The following is a 17,854-nucleotide window of genomic DNA, read 5'->3' as shown; positions in this document are numbered from 1 at the left end:
CAATCGCCAGACACTTGCCGTTTTCCCTTTGCTTTCCAGCCAGCATCCTCAACCACAAGCTCCACCGTGATAGGCTGTGTAGACACAGGCTCAAAACAACAAGGCCACGTGACTGTAGACAGAAATCTTTGAAGCTATGGGCCAAATTCAGCCATGTGTGTGTGTGTGTGTGTGAGAGAGAGAGAGAGAGAGAGAGAGAGAGAGAGAGAAATGGGGCTTGAACTCAGGTCCTAGGTGCTGTCCCTAAGTTCTTTTGCTCAAGCCACAGCTCCACTTCCAGTTTTTGGTGGCTAATTGGATATCAGAGTCTCATGGAGACCTTTCTGCCAGACTGGCTCAGACCTTGTGATCCTCAAATCTCAGCCTCCTGAGTAGCTAGGATTACAGCCACTGGTGCCTGGCTTATGCCTTTTATTAAGTTGTTTTTCTCAGGTAGTTTGTCATAGCAACAGCAAACTGACTAACACACTTGGCTGCATGGCTCTGTCTCCATCCTCTGCTACTAAGGTCATGTGGCTGTCTGCCTTGTGTGTGTCTATGTCTCTGTATCTTTATCTCCTCCTCTTTCATAAGGATACTAGCCCTTGGATTTAGGACCGACTCTAATCTTCTAATAAGATCTCATCTTAACAAACTGCAGCTACAGGATGGAATCCCTGCTTCCAACAGGGAGGCTGGAGGAACAGTGACTCTCCTATGTGTATACAGTAAAAAGAGGGACCAGGATTCTGCTCCCAGCACAGTGTCTCTATTACCACCCTTCACTGCCTCTCAGTTGTCTCCATTTGTAGAATTGAATCAGAGTTTTATTGCCTTCAAATTGCTGGGCACAGCATCCTAACAGCATTTCAGGGACCAGGGCCTTAGAAATCTCATTTCCCCTGGCCCCGGCCCTCCAGGGAGCAGCATCTTTCAGATTCCTTTGGAAGCAGATTCACTGGCACAGCAGCCTCGTCTTCCCGTGGCGTTCTCTGGTCACTTCCCTGGTTCCACTCAGGGGCCTGTGCCTACCTATCCTCCTCAATATAACAGGTCCTTATCACCGGTGTGTCGGTGATTAGCAGGAGAGTTGAAAACACAGTTCAGAAGCTCAGTTACAAAATATTAAAAAGATCCCTCCCCCCCAAAAAAAAGGAAAAAAAAATCAACACAACATCCACCAAACCCTAACCCACATCTTCTATTGGAACCAATCCAATATTTCTTCACACTGACCTAAACACTCCCAGTTTTGTTGTCTGGATTGCTCTAATCCAGCATATGTGTGTGTGTGTGTGTGTGTGTGTGTTCCTTCTCTAACAAAAATTCTATACAACTCAACAAAACACAAAACACAAAACGCATTTTTCTTCTCCTAATGGATGTCACATCCCTAGGGCAAAAAGTTCTCTTAGTAGGACTAGTTGCCCAGGTGTCCTGGTTGATCATGGCGATATCTCTTTACCAGCTAAATGGGCCCAATTACTTTGTCTTAACCAGTTCCCCTCCTGGTTGGCCTCTGGTAGCCACACTTGCTTCTTTCTCTCCAGGCCTTTCCGCTGGCTTTTCCTTCTGCCCAGAGCTCTCTTCCCCTGGGAACTTTTACGGCTTTCTTTCACCTCCTTTGGGTCTCTGCCCACAGGTCACCTTGAGAGGGACATCTCCTCTAACCATTCTGTCAAGAGAGCAAGAAGTGCCCTGCCCCCACCCAGGCCTTCCTCCCCTCCATCCTCACAGCCTCCCTCTCAGGGCGACCTGGCTTGTCAAACATTGATCTGCTTTTCCTCCATCTCCTTAACAAGAATGCCTGCTCTTGACAGCAGGACTTTAGGGGTTGTACCGTAAGAACAGTATCTCGCACACACCAAGGGTGTGTAAATATTTGTGTGAATAAATGATCTCTAAGTTTAAGCAAGAAGATTCAATGTTGAAATTATTATTTCAGCTGGGCCCTGGTGCTCACGCCTGTAAACCTAGCTACTCAGGAGGCTGAGATCTGAGGATGATGATTCAGAGCCAACAGGAGCAGGAAAAGTCCATGAGACTCCTTTATCCAATTAGCTACCCAAAAGCCTAAAGTGCAGCTGTGGCCTAAGTGGGAGAGTGCTAGTCTTGAGCATAAATGGCTCAGAGACAATGCTCAGGACCTGAGTTCAAGCCCCAAGACCAGCACCAATAAATAAATAAGCAAACAAATAAATATTTGGTCTATTTTTCCAAGAGAAATGAAGGATGAACCTTTGCTTCAGGCTGTTCACTTTTTGCTTTTCAATGTTGCTATTTCAATTTTTGCTTTTTCAATGTTGTATATAAAGTTTTATCCAAGAGATATATTCTGCCAAGAAAGAAACTTCAGCCATCAATAGTAACACCAAGGATTCTTTTTTTTTTTTTTTTAAGTGGTGGTCGTGGGGCCTGAACTCTGGACCTGGGTGCTGTCTTCAGCTCAAGGTTAGCACTCTACCACTTGAGCAAAAGTGCCACTTTCAGTTTTCTGGTGGTTTACTGGAGATAAGAGCCTCATAGACTTTCCTGCCTTGGCTGGCCTTGAACCATGATTCTCAGATCTCAGCATCCTGAGTAGCTGGATTTCAGATGTGAATCACTGGCTCTCAACAAGGATTCTTAGCTTTTGGAGAGCATGGACTCCTTTGGAGTCTGATACAAAGTACACCATTTATTTGCAGGAAAGTATGGACCATGTGGTAGGGGTAGGAACTGTGAGCGCCCACAGCCCTCTCCCGTCCACTCCCTGGTTTAACATCCCTGTCCTCTCATAAGTATTCGTTGAATGAATATCCTGTATTTTTATTTCTCAGCGTTACCCCCAAATGTATTTTGCTGTAACAAATCACCACAAATTTGATGCTTAAAACACAGAGATTTATTCTCTGACAATTCTGTATGCAGTGTCCAGAACCAATACCCTTGATCTAAAATCAAGTGTTAGCTAGGACAAGCTCCAGTTAGGAGGGTGAATCCCAAATCCCCTAGGCTCTAGAAGATTCTTCACTTTTCAGCTACTGGGAGCTCCTAGCATTCCTTGGCTTGTGACCACGGTCACTCCTATAGCGGTGGGAAGATGCAATATTTTTCTTTCCCATCATCAGGGTCACAGTCAACATTCCTATAAGACAGGTTAACAAAAGAAAAGCATAAACTATTTAATCATAGTATTGGGTTACATGGGCAGAATCCATATTGGTGCGTAGGTTCAATGAAGCAGAGACAGCTGTGTGGAAATGTAAATGGATAAAAAGAGAATGATGTAATCATAATAAACCATGAGGAAGCTTAGCCAGGCCTGTCTACTGAGCTTCTTCTCTGCCTCTCTGTTGTAGAATTTCTCCCTCCAGAATATGGACCATAACTTGTCTGAAACCAGGAAGGGTCTTACAACCTATTATTGGGCAAAATAGGCCATAGATCTTCTTCATAGTCAGCTTCTAGACAGAGAGGAGTAGGGATTGGGAAAGGGGTATTAATTCTAGTTTGTCTAGCTTTGGTGACAAGAAGTGTCTATGGCTCACTTTAAAGGAAAACTAAGAAGTGGAGGACAGGAGGGTAGGAGAAGGCCAGAGAGACCTTAGCTTTGAGTCTGCTAAGTGTGACCTTCCCAACACCCTTCAGCTCAAAGTACTTGACACGTCAAAGCTCCAGACCCTGAGACAGCGTTTCTGAGTCCTGGACATCTTTTTGCCTTCTCTTTCATGGCCGTCAGACCTCCCCGAGCCTCCCTGGCAATCCTGGCAGTAAGATCTCCAGCTTACATGGAAGATCTGGTATAATCTTCTCACCGCAAGATCCTTAATCACATCCTCTCAGTTGTTCCAAAGCCATCTCAAACCACACATGCAGGTTCCAGGATTAGGGCCTTATGTCTTTGGGAGCCACTAGTCAGCCTACAGTACCAAATAAAGAGAGAAAACAGCACACACCAACATGCAGAGAGTTATCCGCAGATGGATGGATGTATTTATCTTTTTACTATGTTGTGAAGCTGGGTAGAGCGAGCATGTAGAAGGCTGGGCTACCTCAGGCTCGGCCTCAGGGGATTTGTTTAGAAGTCACAGGAAGCATTTCAGGTTGCCAGAAAGCCGCACATACACAAGAGAGAGCTGGGAGACTTATTTAAATGACTTTCTAACCCCAGGGTGTCACCAGGCTGCTGGTGGTGAGCCTGTCTCCAGGCTCAGATCCCCAATTCCACTGAGGGTTATCTGTGTGTAAGGTGTTCCCATGCCCTGCGGGTACCCCGGGCAGCACTGAAAGCCAGGTAGCTACCCGCCTGTAAACTTTGCTGCAGTGAAGACGAGGGATTGCAAGCAGTCACTCCTAGGTATGCGAGAGCCTGAGAAGGGCGTCCTTACGGAGTGAGTGAGGCCACAAAGCAAACCACTTCTGCAAAGGCTGGCTGCCATTCTACCCCCTCCATGTCCATCAGAGTTACAAAGATAGTATCTTCAACCCCAGAGAGTCGCACAGTGCCTTTTTGCCATTAGGTCACACTCATTTGTTTAAGCAAACGTTTCCAAAAGATTCCCACCCCTGCCCCCGCCCCCTCCATCTCAGAACCTGAAGCAAGGTAGCCAGTCTCTGAGATGGGACTTTTCAGAATTTTGGGTTAAAAGCTGTTGAACAAAATCTCACCACGTTTCAAGATGTCAAGTGGCTTTATTCGTGATTCTAGAATCAGACACTGGAAGTACTCTGTTGGTCTCACCGGATAGATTGGTTTTTATATGCAGAAAAGGGCTAAAAAAATCAAGCAGAGAACAAAATGCACAGCGAACATTTTGAAGTTACCTATAAGGCAAGGAAGGGAAGACAGAAGAGGAGAGAAATCACTGCTTGGTTAATGCCAGGTAAATGCAGGTTACTAACTTGGTAAAGATTAAATCAGAGGGACCTTGATCATCCCAACTGTCCTGGTTGGGAAAACAAGCTCTGATCTCTCCTGATTTCTCAGGAAATCAGATAACTCAGTTTTAGTTTGGTGGTATGAAACTTTAGCGTGTGTGACGCCATTTTGATTTTTAGTCTTCTCCATAGGGGCCTAGTATAGAAGCCTAGTCCAAAATAGTGATCTATAATTTTTATTTGACAAGTCTCAAGGTAAAAGGCAACAAGTAGGCTATCATTCAAAAGACAGCTACAGACCAGCCCCGGAAGGATTTCCAGATATATGGCAGTGCTTACCCTCTGTCAGTCAATCTCTGTCTTCCACCAATATATACAAGACTAGAAATCTGTGGGGACCCATGAAGCAAGAGGAAGTGATAGCTGCTAAACTGAAGATTGCCTCTCCCTTCCACAAAGCTGTCCACGTCTGCATCCCTGGCATTGGCAAACATGCTACCTCGCAAATGGGATTAAAATTAACAAGTTTCAGAGACAGAATTTATCCTGTATTATTTAGGTGATTCCAATCTAATCCTTTTCTTGATTGGTCAGAAAGAGTTGTGACCAGGAAAGAAAGAGAAAGACAGCTACAGAGAAGCAACTACTGACCTCCAAGAGAGAACAGAGTAGAGGGGTCCACAGCCCAGAATGTAGGCTGTCAGCTTCTAGAAACTGAAGAATAAAAGGAAACAGAGCTTCCTTCCTCAGAGCCACCAGAAGCAAGACCCGCCAATGCCTTTGTAACCCACTGAGGTGTCCAGTGAGACCCATATTGGTTCTGATTGATGCTTTAATTGAAGCTACTTCAGTTTGCGTGTAGCAATGATTTTACAAAAAGAAGAAAACTAACTGATCAGTGGGCTATGTAGATAAAAAGGAGTTCTTTGGATTGCTTTCTTTTCTTTTCTTCTCTTATTTTATCATTCGTGGGGCTTGAACTCAGGGCCTGGGTGCTGTGCCTAAGTTTTTCTGCTCAAAGCTAGTGCTCTACCACTTTGAGCCACAGCTCCATTTCTGGTTTTCTGGTAGTTCACTGGAGATAAGAGTCTCATGCAGTTTCCTGCCCGGGCTGGCTTTGAACTATGATCCTCAGATTTCAGCCTCCTGAGTAGCTAAGATTATAGGTGTGAGCCCCCAGGGTCTGGCAGTTCTTCAGATTTCTGAGAAGTCCGCTCTCTAGCTAAATGGGAGCTCCAGAGAACTACCTGCCCCTGGAGATGCAGAAAGGCACCAAGAAGGTTCCAGCCCTCAAAAAGGCCACAAGCAAGGGGCACAGGAACATAGTTTGTGAGATCAAGAACAGATGCATCCCCAGGCTCTAAGTAACATAACCATGAACTGTGGTGTCTCCCTATTGCTGGTGGGTGGTGCTGGCTCATGTCTGGACCCCTAAGAAGGGCTGGGGTACTCACTTTGTCTGTTCTCCCGGCATGCCCATGCTAGTAATGTTTCCCTTGAGGTCTTCCCTTCATGAATACTCATGCCCTGTCATGGTGGGGGCAACTGACTGAGCCAGATATGGGAACCTCTGGAGTTTGAGCCTGGGACCTAAGATTACTTTCACAGTGACTTTTCTGACTGTCCACTCTCCAGGAATTCCCACATGGCCAGTTATCCTTTTGGGTTTTTACATAAGCTTTTTTTTTTTTTTGTCGGTAGTGGGGCTTGAACTCTGGGCCTGGGCTCTGTCCCTCAGCTCTTCAGCTCAAGGCAAGCGCTCTACCACTTGAGCTACAGCGCCACTTCCGGTTTTCTGGTGGTTTATTGGAGATAGGAGTCTCACAGTCTCTCCTGCCCGGGCTGGCTTTGAACCGCGATCCTCAGATCTCAGCCTCCTGAGTAGCTAGGATTACAGGCATGCACCACCAATGCCCGGCTACATAAGCTTTATTATACCGGCATGTGTTAGGTTTTTAAAGAGGAGGCCAACTAAGAACAACACCGTGCATGTGGTATTCAGGTAAAAGGTAGGTTTATTCATCCTTCGGTCTGGCACTAGGCCATGTCGGCACTCCACACGGCTGGGAAAGAGGACGTCTGGCCCTGGGCTAGGTCTTATCTAGAGTACGGGTGGGAAAGGTGTGGCCAGGTAAAGGGTGGTGGGACCAGGCGGGAGAAAGTTGTGGCCAAGTAGAATCCAGATGTGACCTCAGCGGATGCATGCAGATGTGACCTCTTCCAGGTGTGCCAGTTGTCTAGGTAAGGCAGGTACTGGGCAGAGACTTTGCTGTGAGGAGAGTGGAATCTGCTTGCCATCCAGGAGTAGACCTTACAGAATGGTTGATTCCATCCTTGGCCAGTGTTTTGCCCATATAACGATCTGCTATAATGCAACTTTCAGGTCAGTCATCTGGTCTTTCTACCTTAGGAGAAGGACATGGTAGAGAATTGGTCATTCAACTCACCTACCCGAATCTACATTGCATTAATCAGTTCACAACCCCAAAGAGAAGATGACAGAATTTTCAGTGGTTTCATTTTCTCCATAATATTTTGTACACAATTGGAATTTTTCTAAGGAGTTTATTTTTCTTTAAAAAAAAAAAACAAGAGCAGGTGAGTTTGACCAGATGCTGTGATACACGTGTATAATCCCAGCTACTTGGAAGATAAGAGAGAGGAGGATTTCACTTGGAAGCTTACCTGGGTGAAACATTAGTAAGACTATCTTAAAGAACAAGGCAGGTGTCAGGGCACATATCTGTAAGGCTAGCTATTCAGAAGAAGGTAGGAGATCCTGGTCCAAACTCAGCCAGGGCTAAAATTATGAGATGCAATCAGGAAAAAAAAAATGACTCAAGGAAAGAGAAAAGAAGGGGGGATGGGTGGAGGAATGGCCCAAGTAGTAGAGCACTTACCTGACATACTCAGAGCCCTGACGTCAAAGCCTAACTGCTGCCAAAAGAAAAAAAGAAAATGAGGAGAAAGGAAATGAAGAAAAGAAGAAAAGAGATAAATGGTAGGACATGAGAAGTAGCCAACTTACTCTTACATTGGGAATTCCAGCGGCCAATTTAGCAACACCAGAAGCTGTTAAAAAAATCCACTGGAACCATGAAACCCACAATTTTACTCCCAACCAATTGTCCTCGGGAAATACACTACCCCATTAGAATCCAATTTCTGAATATACAAAAATTGCCTTCTGAAGAGTTGTCTTCATGATCTATAAGAAAGAAGAGGTTGATAGATATTTTCTGTTCCATGTTTGCTACAGAGAGTTATTTTGTCCTCCAGGAGTTTCCATAATAAAATATATTTGAACGGTATGTGCATTTTTTGATCACTGTGAAATGAAGCAGTTGATCTGAATTGATCCCCCTGGATTCCATAAGGTTCATGCAGATCTAGACAGAAGGTAGGCGAGCAAAATCACTCCATTTCAAGAGCAGAAGGTGCTGAGAGCTAAGGAGCTTTGTCAAAGACACTGACATTGAACCCTAGCCTCAGGGATTCTAGGGCTGGCTGATCTGGAGCATTGCTGGACAGCAGCATTTGAAAACCCTCCCCAGACAATTCTAATGTGCAGCCAAAGTCGAAACTCATACCAGACCATCAGAATAAATGGCTGCACGACACATAATTCATAACTGTCCTTTCAAAATGCAATAGTTACATGTTCCCAGGCTGCCTGCTCAAAAGGTTCGTTGTCATTTTTACTGAAGTAAAATTGCCGTGCAGAAACGCATGCATGTTGTATTCTCTGCAGTAAGCTGCGAATAGCAAACAGCTCAGAGATGATTTACACGCCCATCAACCATGGGAAGGAGAGACAGACACATTGAAAGTATTTCTACAGTGGCCTATTACACAGTAGATAAAAATGAATGAACTAGATATACAACAACCTAAGTCAATTTCACAGAATATATTGCTGAATGGAAAAAGTTGAAAGGTAACTCCAGTGTGATACTATTTATGGCAAATTTAAAAAAAAAACAAAAACAAAAAAAACCACAGCACTATGGAGCCAGGTGCCGGCAGGTCACACCTATAATCCTAGCTACTCAGGAGGCTGAGATCTGAGGATCACGGTTCAAAGCCAGCTTGGGCAGGAAAGTCCATGAGACTGGGTGGTTTATTGTGGTGCTCAAGTGGTAGAGCACTAGCCTTGGGTTGAAGAGCTGAGGGACAGTGCCCAGGCCCAGAGTTCAAGCTCCATGACTGACAGAAAAACAAACAAACAAACAAAAAACACTATGAAAGACTATAGGATGGTGACAGTTTAGATTATAATCAAACCAAGTGGAAAAATATACAAATGTATATATTGGAAATTTCTTTGGAGAAGTTAAGCAAAAGTAGGAAAAAGGCAAACAAAAGGAACAGCAGTTTTATTACTGATGTTTTATTAAAAAGAAACCAAACTAAATATGACAAAAATGTAACTGTTATTTCTGAGTAATGGATACATGTATGTTACACTATCTTCTACAGCTTCTTATGGTTTATAACTTTTCAAATAAAAGAATCAATTAATATAATACATAGCTGAAGAGCACATACACGAGAATACAGAGACAAGCACTCTATCAGAAAGCAGAACAAAATTCTAAAAATTAAAATGTGAGAGGAGAGTGAATACAAAAATTACAGCTAGGAGAGTTCCAACCTCTGTCTCAAGAATATCCAGAAAGTCAATAAATAAAGAAGATATTAGAAAGTTTGAAGTTAAAAGACACAACACTTGAAAGAAAAGATGACTATGAAAGAATGAGTTAGGGGAAGTGGTAAGAAGAATTGGCAGTAGATATACTGATAACATAAAGGAATAAAGCATTTTAAAAAGGAAAAAAGGGTGGCGGGGAGGATTGGATGGGGGGCGGGGAGAGGATGGCAAGGGATGGGAAGGGGAAACAAAGGAGGAGGCTACAATGCTTGATAAGAAATGTACTCATAAAAAAAAAAAGAAATGTACTCATTATCTTGCCCATGTAACTGTAACCCCTCTGCACAGTATTTTCACAATAAAAAAAATGAAGTCAGTAAAAATCTCAATATTTTAATTCCAGAGGGGAGAAAAATGGACAGCTGACATTGCAAATGCAATGATTATACAATTCTGGAAGGCATAGTGCCATAAAGCTCTGAAGAAGATTTTAAATCTTGAACTCTGTACATGGGCAAAAAAAAAAATTGATTGAAATGCCATTAGAACTTACTGTTAGATGGACAAAGACTCAGCAAGTTTTTGGTTTTGCCTGAATCCTTTTTGAAAGACTCTCCAGAAGATGTGATCCAACAATTAGAAAAATAAGTTGGAGACTGGAAAAGCAGATGCAACTGACAATTGTATGGAAAGATATAGGTAATGCTTGAGCCCAAAGCACCACTGAAAATACAGCTGTGAAGCTCAATGAACCATTAGAAGAGAATTTCATATTACATTCCAGAAAGTTTAAACAAAACTTGGGAATAGGTAGGCAGAGTGGGTGCGTGGAGAGAGAAGAAAGGTACAACAGAATAGGGAAATCTAGACTTCCTGACAGGGGCAACTAGTAGGCCCTGGTTGATTTTCAACACTGATACAGAAATATTGACTAAATGTGTTTAGAAAAATGATTCTTTAAATTCTTGAAGCAAGAATAAAACCAATCAAAACACTAATTATTTTTTTAAAAAGGAAAAATAGAATAGTCAATCCAGCTAAAGAAGAAATAGTGGAAGAAGCAATAGGACAAGATAACAGGAATATGAGCACATGCACTAATCATAGCCAGAGGGAGCAAAAGAGAAAGATTAAATATTGTAGACAAATGTTCTTCATGAGTTCTAACTATAACCAAAAGATGTAATAGTTTGATCAGAAAAAGGAAAAACTATATATATTTCCTCAACAATTGAATTATGTTCCAATAAGCCCATTGTGAATTGAAAATGTTGTAAGTAAAAATTGCATGTACTATACCTAACCGAGTATACATCAGAACTTAGGTAAGCTACCTTAAGTACACTCACAACACTTACTATGAGTCTGTAATTGGGTGAGACCACCTGACATAAAGCCTGCACAACAGAGTTTTTGAGTTCTTGAATACCTCACATAGTTTATTGAAAGATGTACTAAAAGTGAGAAATAGAATGATTGCATGGTCATCATTGTAAAGTTAAAACATTATAAAAATGAGCCATGGTAAGTCAAGAATCATCTGCATAAGAAAATGCCAACAAAAAAATACATGTAGTAGTATTAAATCAGATATTAATTAACCAGGAAAAAAAATTGTGCTAGTCCTGGGGCTTGAACTCAGAATCTATATGTCTGGTGATTTCACCCAATTACAGACTAATAGTAAATGCTGTGAGTGTACTTAGGGTATATTACCTAAGCTGTGATGTTCATTAGGTTAGGTATAATATATGCAAGTTTTACTTACAACATTTTCAATTCACATTGGGTTTATTGGAGCATAACTCAGTTGTTGAGGAGAATCTATATAGGCCTTTTGCCCCCCCTACTACCTAGCCACAGCTCTACTTTTGGCATTTTGGGTGGTTAACTAGAGATAAGAGTCTCACAGAAGATGGGCACTTGTGGCTCACACCTGTAATCCTAGCTACTCAAGAGGCTGAGAACTGAGGATCATGGTTCAAAGCCAGCTGGGCAACAGTCTGCGAGACTCTTATCTCCAATAAACTACTCAGAAAAAGTTGGAAGTGGCACTGTGGCTCAAGTGGTAGAGCACTACCCTTGAGTACAAGAGGCTCAGGAACAATGCTCAGACTCTGAGTTCAAGCCCTAGGACTAGAAACATAAAAGAGTCCCACAAACTTTCTTGTCCAGGCTGGCTTTAAATCATGATCCTCAGATCTTAGCCTTCTGAGTAGCTAGGATTACAGATGTGAGCTACCAGTGCCTGGCTGAATATGTATCTTATGAAGTCTAGAAGAGAAAAACATGAAAGCTCAAAATGTAAATAAATGACCAGGAGTTGGGCACTGGTGGGTTACGCCTATAATCCTAGCTACTCAGAAAGCTGAGATCTGAGGATTGTGGTTCAAAGCCAGCCTGGACAGGCAAGTCCATGCGACTCTTATTCCAATAAACCACCAGAAAACTGGAAGTGGTGCTGTGGATCAAGAGCTTGTCTTGATCTGAAGAGCTCAAGAACAGTGGCCCAGGCCCAGAGTTCAAGCCCCATGAGAGGAGGAGGAGGAGGAGGAGGGGGGAGGAGGAGGAGGAGGAGGAAATGACCAAGAAATGCTAATTATAAATGACCAGGAAATGCTAATTATACTGATTTGGTCAGTGCATGTTAGTATATACGCTGAAATAGCACATTGTCCCTATTAAAATGCATGACTAATATGTATCAACCAAAAACTGAAGTTAAAATGAAAGAAAATTGTATTTATTTATTTCTGTTACCTAGGTTTTACTATGGTTACAGTTGTGTATTTCTTTAAATAGATTCTTTATATTTTTAAGTTTTTTATTTAAAAAATCTATTTTTAAAGGTAAAAGGGCCATGTTAATTTTAAAAAGAGTACTTCTTTGGGAAGATAAGGGGAGGCACAGAAATGGAGGGACAAAGGGTGAACAAATGCAGCAATGGTACTTATTAGACACTGTGGAAAATGAACTATACAACTTGTGGGGGTGGTGGATGGGAGGGAAAACTGACAGAGTGTGAGGAAAGGGGTGACATTGTTCAAAAAGAATGTACTCTTTACGTGATTTATGTAATTGTAACCCCTTTGTATATCACCTTTACAATAATAAAATTCCTTTAAGCCAGAAAAAAGTACTATTCACCAAGCTGTTATTAAAAGTCTTAAGCTCTTTTGCCTGTTCACTGTGTTAAAGCATGTAAAGCAGTGAAACACACAAAGATAAAAGAGTTGATAAAGCTCCATTTTTGGCTATGACTGGAAATAATAACAAAGGCAATCTAAGCAACCCTACTACTGAGGTAATAAAAACAGTCTTCTGACTATCAGAGTTCAAAACAAATCAACACTGACTACCAATGATGGCAATAGATAAAAATGAGAATACAGTGTAATAAAAGCAATGGCACCCAGCTAGGGCAGTATCCAGAGGAAAATTCATAGCTTCAAATTCATTTGTCAAAAAATAACATTGTGAACCATATTAATAAATACTTTAATTCCAGAAGCCAGAAAAAAGAATAAAATAAACATAAGGAAAATCTAAGAGAGGAATTTTAACTCCTTTAGAGATTAAAGAAATTAAAAAATAGAGATTAAAGATTTTTTTTTAAAAAAGTAGACCTCATTAGAAAAGCTAGAATCTGGCTCTTCAAATATAAACAAAGTAATAATATGGATATGATGTTGTATCTAGAAAACCCATGGAAATCAACATAAAACTCCTAGAATTCATTACTAAAGTCAGAAAGATAAGGTGAACAAATAAAAGTGAATAACTTACCTGTACTCTAATAATAACCAATGAGAAAAATACATTGGAAATCATTCTTTTAACAATAATGAGAAATATTCTCAAACATCTAGGAATAATTAATAAAAGTATGTATAACCTGCACAAGAAAACTCTAAAACAGGAAGACTGAGACATTAATGAAGAGTTCATATACTATGAACTTAAGATTATAGAGTTATCAATTGTCCTCTATAACTATCAATTTAGTCTAATACCAATTCGACAAGATTTAAAAAGCCAAGACTAAATTTCATCTTGCAAAGTAAATGCACAAGAAAATCTAAATTTGGGGCTGGGAAGTTGGCTCAGTGGTAGAGCGCCTGCCTTGCATGCCTGAGGCCCTGGGTTCAATTCCTCAGCACCATATAAGCAAAAAGAAAAAAGCCGGAAGTGGCGTTGTGGCTCAAGTGGTAGAGCGCTAGCCTTGAGCTGAAGAGCTGAGGGACAGCGCCCAGGCCCAGAGTTCAGGCCCCCCAACTAGATAAAATAAAATAAAAAATAAATTAAAAAAAAAGAAAATCTAAATGTTAAAAAGCCCTCTCAGAGATTAAAACCTACTAAATGTTATACTAATTAAACTTAGCACAATCCTTTTTTTTTTTTAGGAGTGACCACTTCATGGAATAAATTGAGTTTAGGGTTCAGGATATTATATAGAAGCTACTTTAAAAAAGTAGAAGAAAGACATGTCATTTAAAATGTGGGGGTTTATTATTTAGGAAAAAATACACTAAACCCTTATTTTGTAACATATACATAAATTTCAGCTAGTTTAGGGTTTAAGACTTTAGGAACTGTAAAATCAGAACAACAAATAATTACAGTAGACTGCTCGTTTGGTTTTTAATTAGCAACAGAAGGCTTTTTTAAGCATTAAATCTGGATACTAAAAGCTCAAAGAAGTTTCTCTACCTAAAACTAAAAAAAAAATAATGTGTACTCCAAAACCTATCTTCAATAACTTAAAAGAAAGAGTATGGACCAAAGGAAACATTTTTTTTGCAACAGTTAGAAAATATGTAAATGAACAATGTATACAAATTTATAAATCTGTAAGAAAGACATACTCCAATAAAGGAATACTTAACAGAGAAGAAGAAATAATAACATGGCCACTAATCATTGGGAATGGTATTTGGTCTTACATTTAGGACAACATACATTAAACAAACAAAAAACAAATGCTATTTTTTTCTTATCAAAGAGGCAAAACACAAGAAGACTGATAACATCCATTATTGTCGAGGGCGGGAAAACAAAATAAATGCTGCCACTGGGTAAAGTCCTTCATCAGCCAAAACCTGGGGCTTCCAGCCCCGAGAATGGTCAACATAGCATGCAGAGGTCCAGGAGAGATAAATCCAGGAAGGAGTGTAAGGAAGGAACAGCAGAGATTTTTTCCCTTCATCTCTTCCAGGATTGCAATGGAATTTATACTAGATTTGGTCATAAGACATATTGTCAATAGGCTAGAAGCCTCTTATACCTAAACTAGGCTAAAACTAGTAGGGTGTGAGACATCTACACCAATAGTAAACCTGTTACTGAAGACAAACCCAAACAAGCCCTCTAAGCTTGCTTGCTCTTAGTTGACTTAAAAAATCAGTAGTTTTGGAGATCACATAGCTGAACAATACTGTATTGGCTTCCTGCTAGCTTGCTATAGATTATACCTCTGAGGCGTGGGTTATGATCACAGTTGCCTAGGTTACTTTGCAGAAACTTGAAGCCCATTTTTTGCTAAAAAAAAAAAAAAAAAGACTGATTCTTGGTGGAAATAGTGGTTTGTGCCTATCATTGTAGCACAGAGGATGTGTGTGGGACAGAAGGATTGTGAGTTTGAGGCCAGCCTGGGCCAGGCCAGTCTGCACTAAAGTGAGCCTGAATAGTCTCTAGACTAAAAAGCAAACCAAAGAAACGAAACCCCATCACTCCTTCATTAAAGCCTACAGATAGGTTAATGGATGGCTAAAGGGAGACACAAGGCTTGGTATCCAGACTTCTCTTTGCTCCTTCTGCCTGTGGATGACTCTGTATTCTTTCCCTTCCATAAGGTGTATCCACATGCACATCTTGGAGAGGGCACAGAATCAGGGGAAAACGGTGAGAAAGTGCAGCAGTGGAGCTCATAGCCACACAGGCCATCAAGGAAGGCAAACTCTGCAATCTGTGGGTGGAGAGAGAAGGGAAGGAATTAGTGAGAATGAGAGAGCAGATAACACCTGTAATAGAAAATGTACTTATTACCTGATGTATGTAAAGGTAACCCCGCTGTCTAGCACCTTTAAGACCACAGAAAAGTAATTTAGAAAACCAAAGACATATTGGTCATGTTGGAAACGTTGGTTGATCAAGAGTACCATACAGGGTTAACTTGGCCTTATTGCCTGTTTAGAACAGATACTGTTCCTTCTACCCTGTCCCTGTGCTTGCTTGCTCCCCGGCTTAAGCACCGAAAGTCCCTTTGCCTCCATCACGAGGCCCAAACCAAACCACAAGGCCAGGATGTTTATGGAAGGAGATGTGGTCAACAGCAGGAGGCACTCAGGGGTTCCTCCCTCACGCAAGTCTTTTAGCACTATCATAAACATCAAACCATAAGGTTAAGACATTTATGCAAGGTGATAAGACCAGCCGTAGAAGTAACTCAGCAATTCCTGGGTCAGGCCATCTTAACACTTTGAGGTCAGTTAAAGTAAGACAACTTTCAAGGTCCTAAGGGAAATTCGCATTCTAGAGAATGGGGAAGAGAGAGGAAAGGATGGGCTACAGATGAATGGGTCAGACAGTCAGCTGTCTTCTCCTGAAGACAGATTGTATCTCACTAGGATTAACATGAACTGGGCCGGCTACAGTGTGGATGCCTGGATGGAGGCCAGTGTGGAGGTGGAGGTAAGATGTGGCCATGGCAGAGGTGGTCTACCTGAGCCCTTGCACGGCTCTGCCTGCTGATCCACACCTCACAAAGTACCCCAGTACTCACAAGCACTCTGAGAGTACTCCAGTGACCTGGTCAGGGTGACCTTCGTAGCACACATTGACTTGGGAGAATCCCACACGTACACACGTACTACCCTCTGATGCTACTTAGTCTGCAATCTTCCAACTTGACCTTTCTGGGTTTCTAGAGCTCTATCGTCACATTCCAAGTTATTACCCTCTTTTCCTTTTTTTATGGGGAAAGGGTGTTGGGGTTCTTCCACCATGGCTCTGGGGGCTCCTGGCTCAGTTCTTGTGAGGTCAGGAGTTGAGAAAGGGAAGACTCTATCTTGAAGCCTGGAGAAAGAAGCAGCTGCCTGGCTGCGTTTTCCCTGCCTTGCTTATTCTGCATTTCTTTCTCTCTCTCTCTCTCTCTCTTTTGGTGAGCTGTTTTTGTTTAATGTAAGCAGAGCAAATCCATCCATAGCAAAATCAGAGAAAATAACTTGTTGATGTGTAAACCAGGATGTCACAAATAACCCTGTTTGTTTAATTATAGCAGGCTGAGTGCTGTGAGCAGGGGAGGGAGTGGGGGTAGTGGTAGGAGGGGAACTCAGGATACGCGCATCCCAGAGGCCTGCGCGAGGGACCTTGAGGAAAATGTGAGTGCCTAGAGTCACGTGGATAAACTAGGGCACATATGGTGCATGAGTCAAGCTCAACTGAGTGGGTAGACAGCTTTTGGTGCTAATGGGAGCTTGATGTAGCTGCTAGACAGAAAAATTAAATCGTAGGTGAAAGGATTAAAAAAAAGGATACCTGGAAATAATAAAGCAATGAAGATAGAAGATTTTTGGTAGGTGCAAATGCTTGATGAAGACAACTAACTGCTCTTCTGCATCAGAGTGATGGTAGAGAGCAGAGAGCACTAAGAATGGTAAGAGGGTCTCCCATCTCACCCAACCTACCATAATCTCTCCTTTATTGTCTTAGTCCATTTTGTGTTGCTATGACAAGATACCCAAAGCTAAGAAACTTAAAAAAATAAGGAAGTTTATCTGTCTTATGATGCTGGTGGCTGGAGTGTACAAATAGCACAGCACAGACATTGTCACGAGGGAAAAACAGGAAACATGCCCTCATGCAGGAGAGGACAAGCACATGGGATGGTCTCACTTGCTAACAACCTGCTCTCCCAAGAGTTAATTCAGTCCCACACAACCTGATCCCACCCCACAAGCAGTAATGTAACAATCCATCCCTGAGGATGGAATCCCTTCATCGCTTACCACTGTGCTCCACCTCTGAAGAGTTCTATGTCCTCCACGTACTCAGCTTGATAAGGACTACAGCCATCTGGAGTCCTAACCACCATGATTGCTTCAGAGCAACTGTGGTTGGTTTTGTTGCATAGCTTCCCAGCATTCTATAAATAGGCAAAACCATTAGGCTGCTATGTGGGGCTTTACAACTAGATCCTGGCTCCAGGGAGGGGCCTGACTCTTGGACATCAGCTTAAAATAAGCCAGGTACTTTCCAGCCAGGATGAACTCACTTTTGTCCAAATCCATAAATGCATTCCTCTCTCTGACCCAAATTGTGGGCATCCAACTGGTCCTGCTGCTCCCCAGGGGAGCATCCTTCTAT

General features: G+C 41.9%; 1 long non-coding RNA gene across 1 annotated transcript; it reads right to left on the bottom strand.

Moving 5' to 3' along the window:
• Positions 1-2,982: 2,982 nt before the first annotated feature.
• On the bottom strand, positions 2,983-17,578 carry LOC105985397. Its single transcript, XR_001175056.1, has 3 exons — positions 17,497-17,578; positions 3,750-3,881; positions 2,983-3,106 (listed from the first exon to the last, which is right to left on the bottom strand). It is a non-coding gene; the product is annotated as an uncharacterized LOC105985397 (long non-coding RNA).
• Positions 17,579-17,854: the final 276 nt, after the last annotated feature.

Source organism: Dipodomys ordii, unplaced genomic scaffold (assembly GCF_000151885.1).
Source record: "Dipodomys ordii isolate 6190 unplaced genomic scaffold, Dord_2.0 Scaffold2, whole genome shotgun sequence".
Classification (NCBI taxonomy): Eukaryota; Metazoa; Chordata; class Mammalia; order Rodentia; family Heteromyidae; genus Dipodomys; species Dipodomys ordii.
Note: the sequence above shows the minus strand (reverse complement) of the source record. Positions and strands in the feature narration are given on the sequence as shown.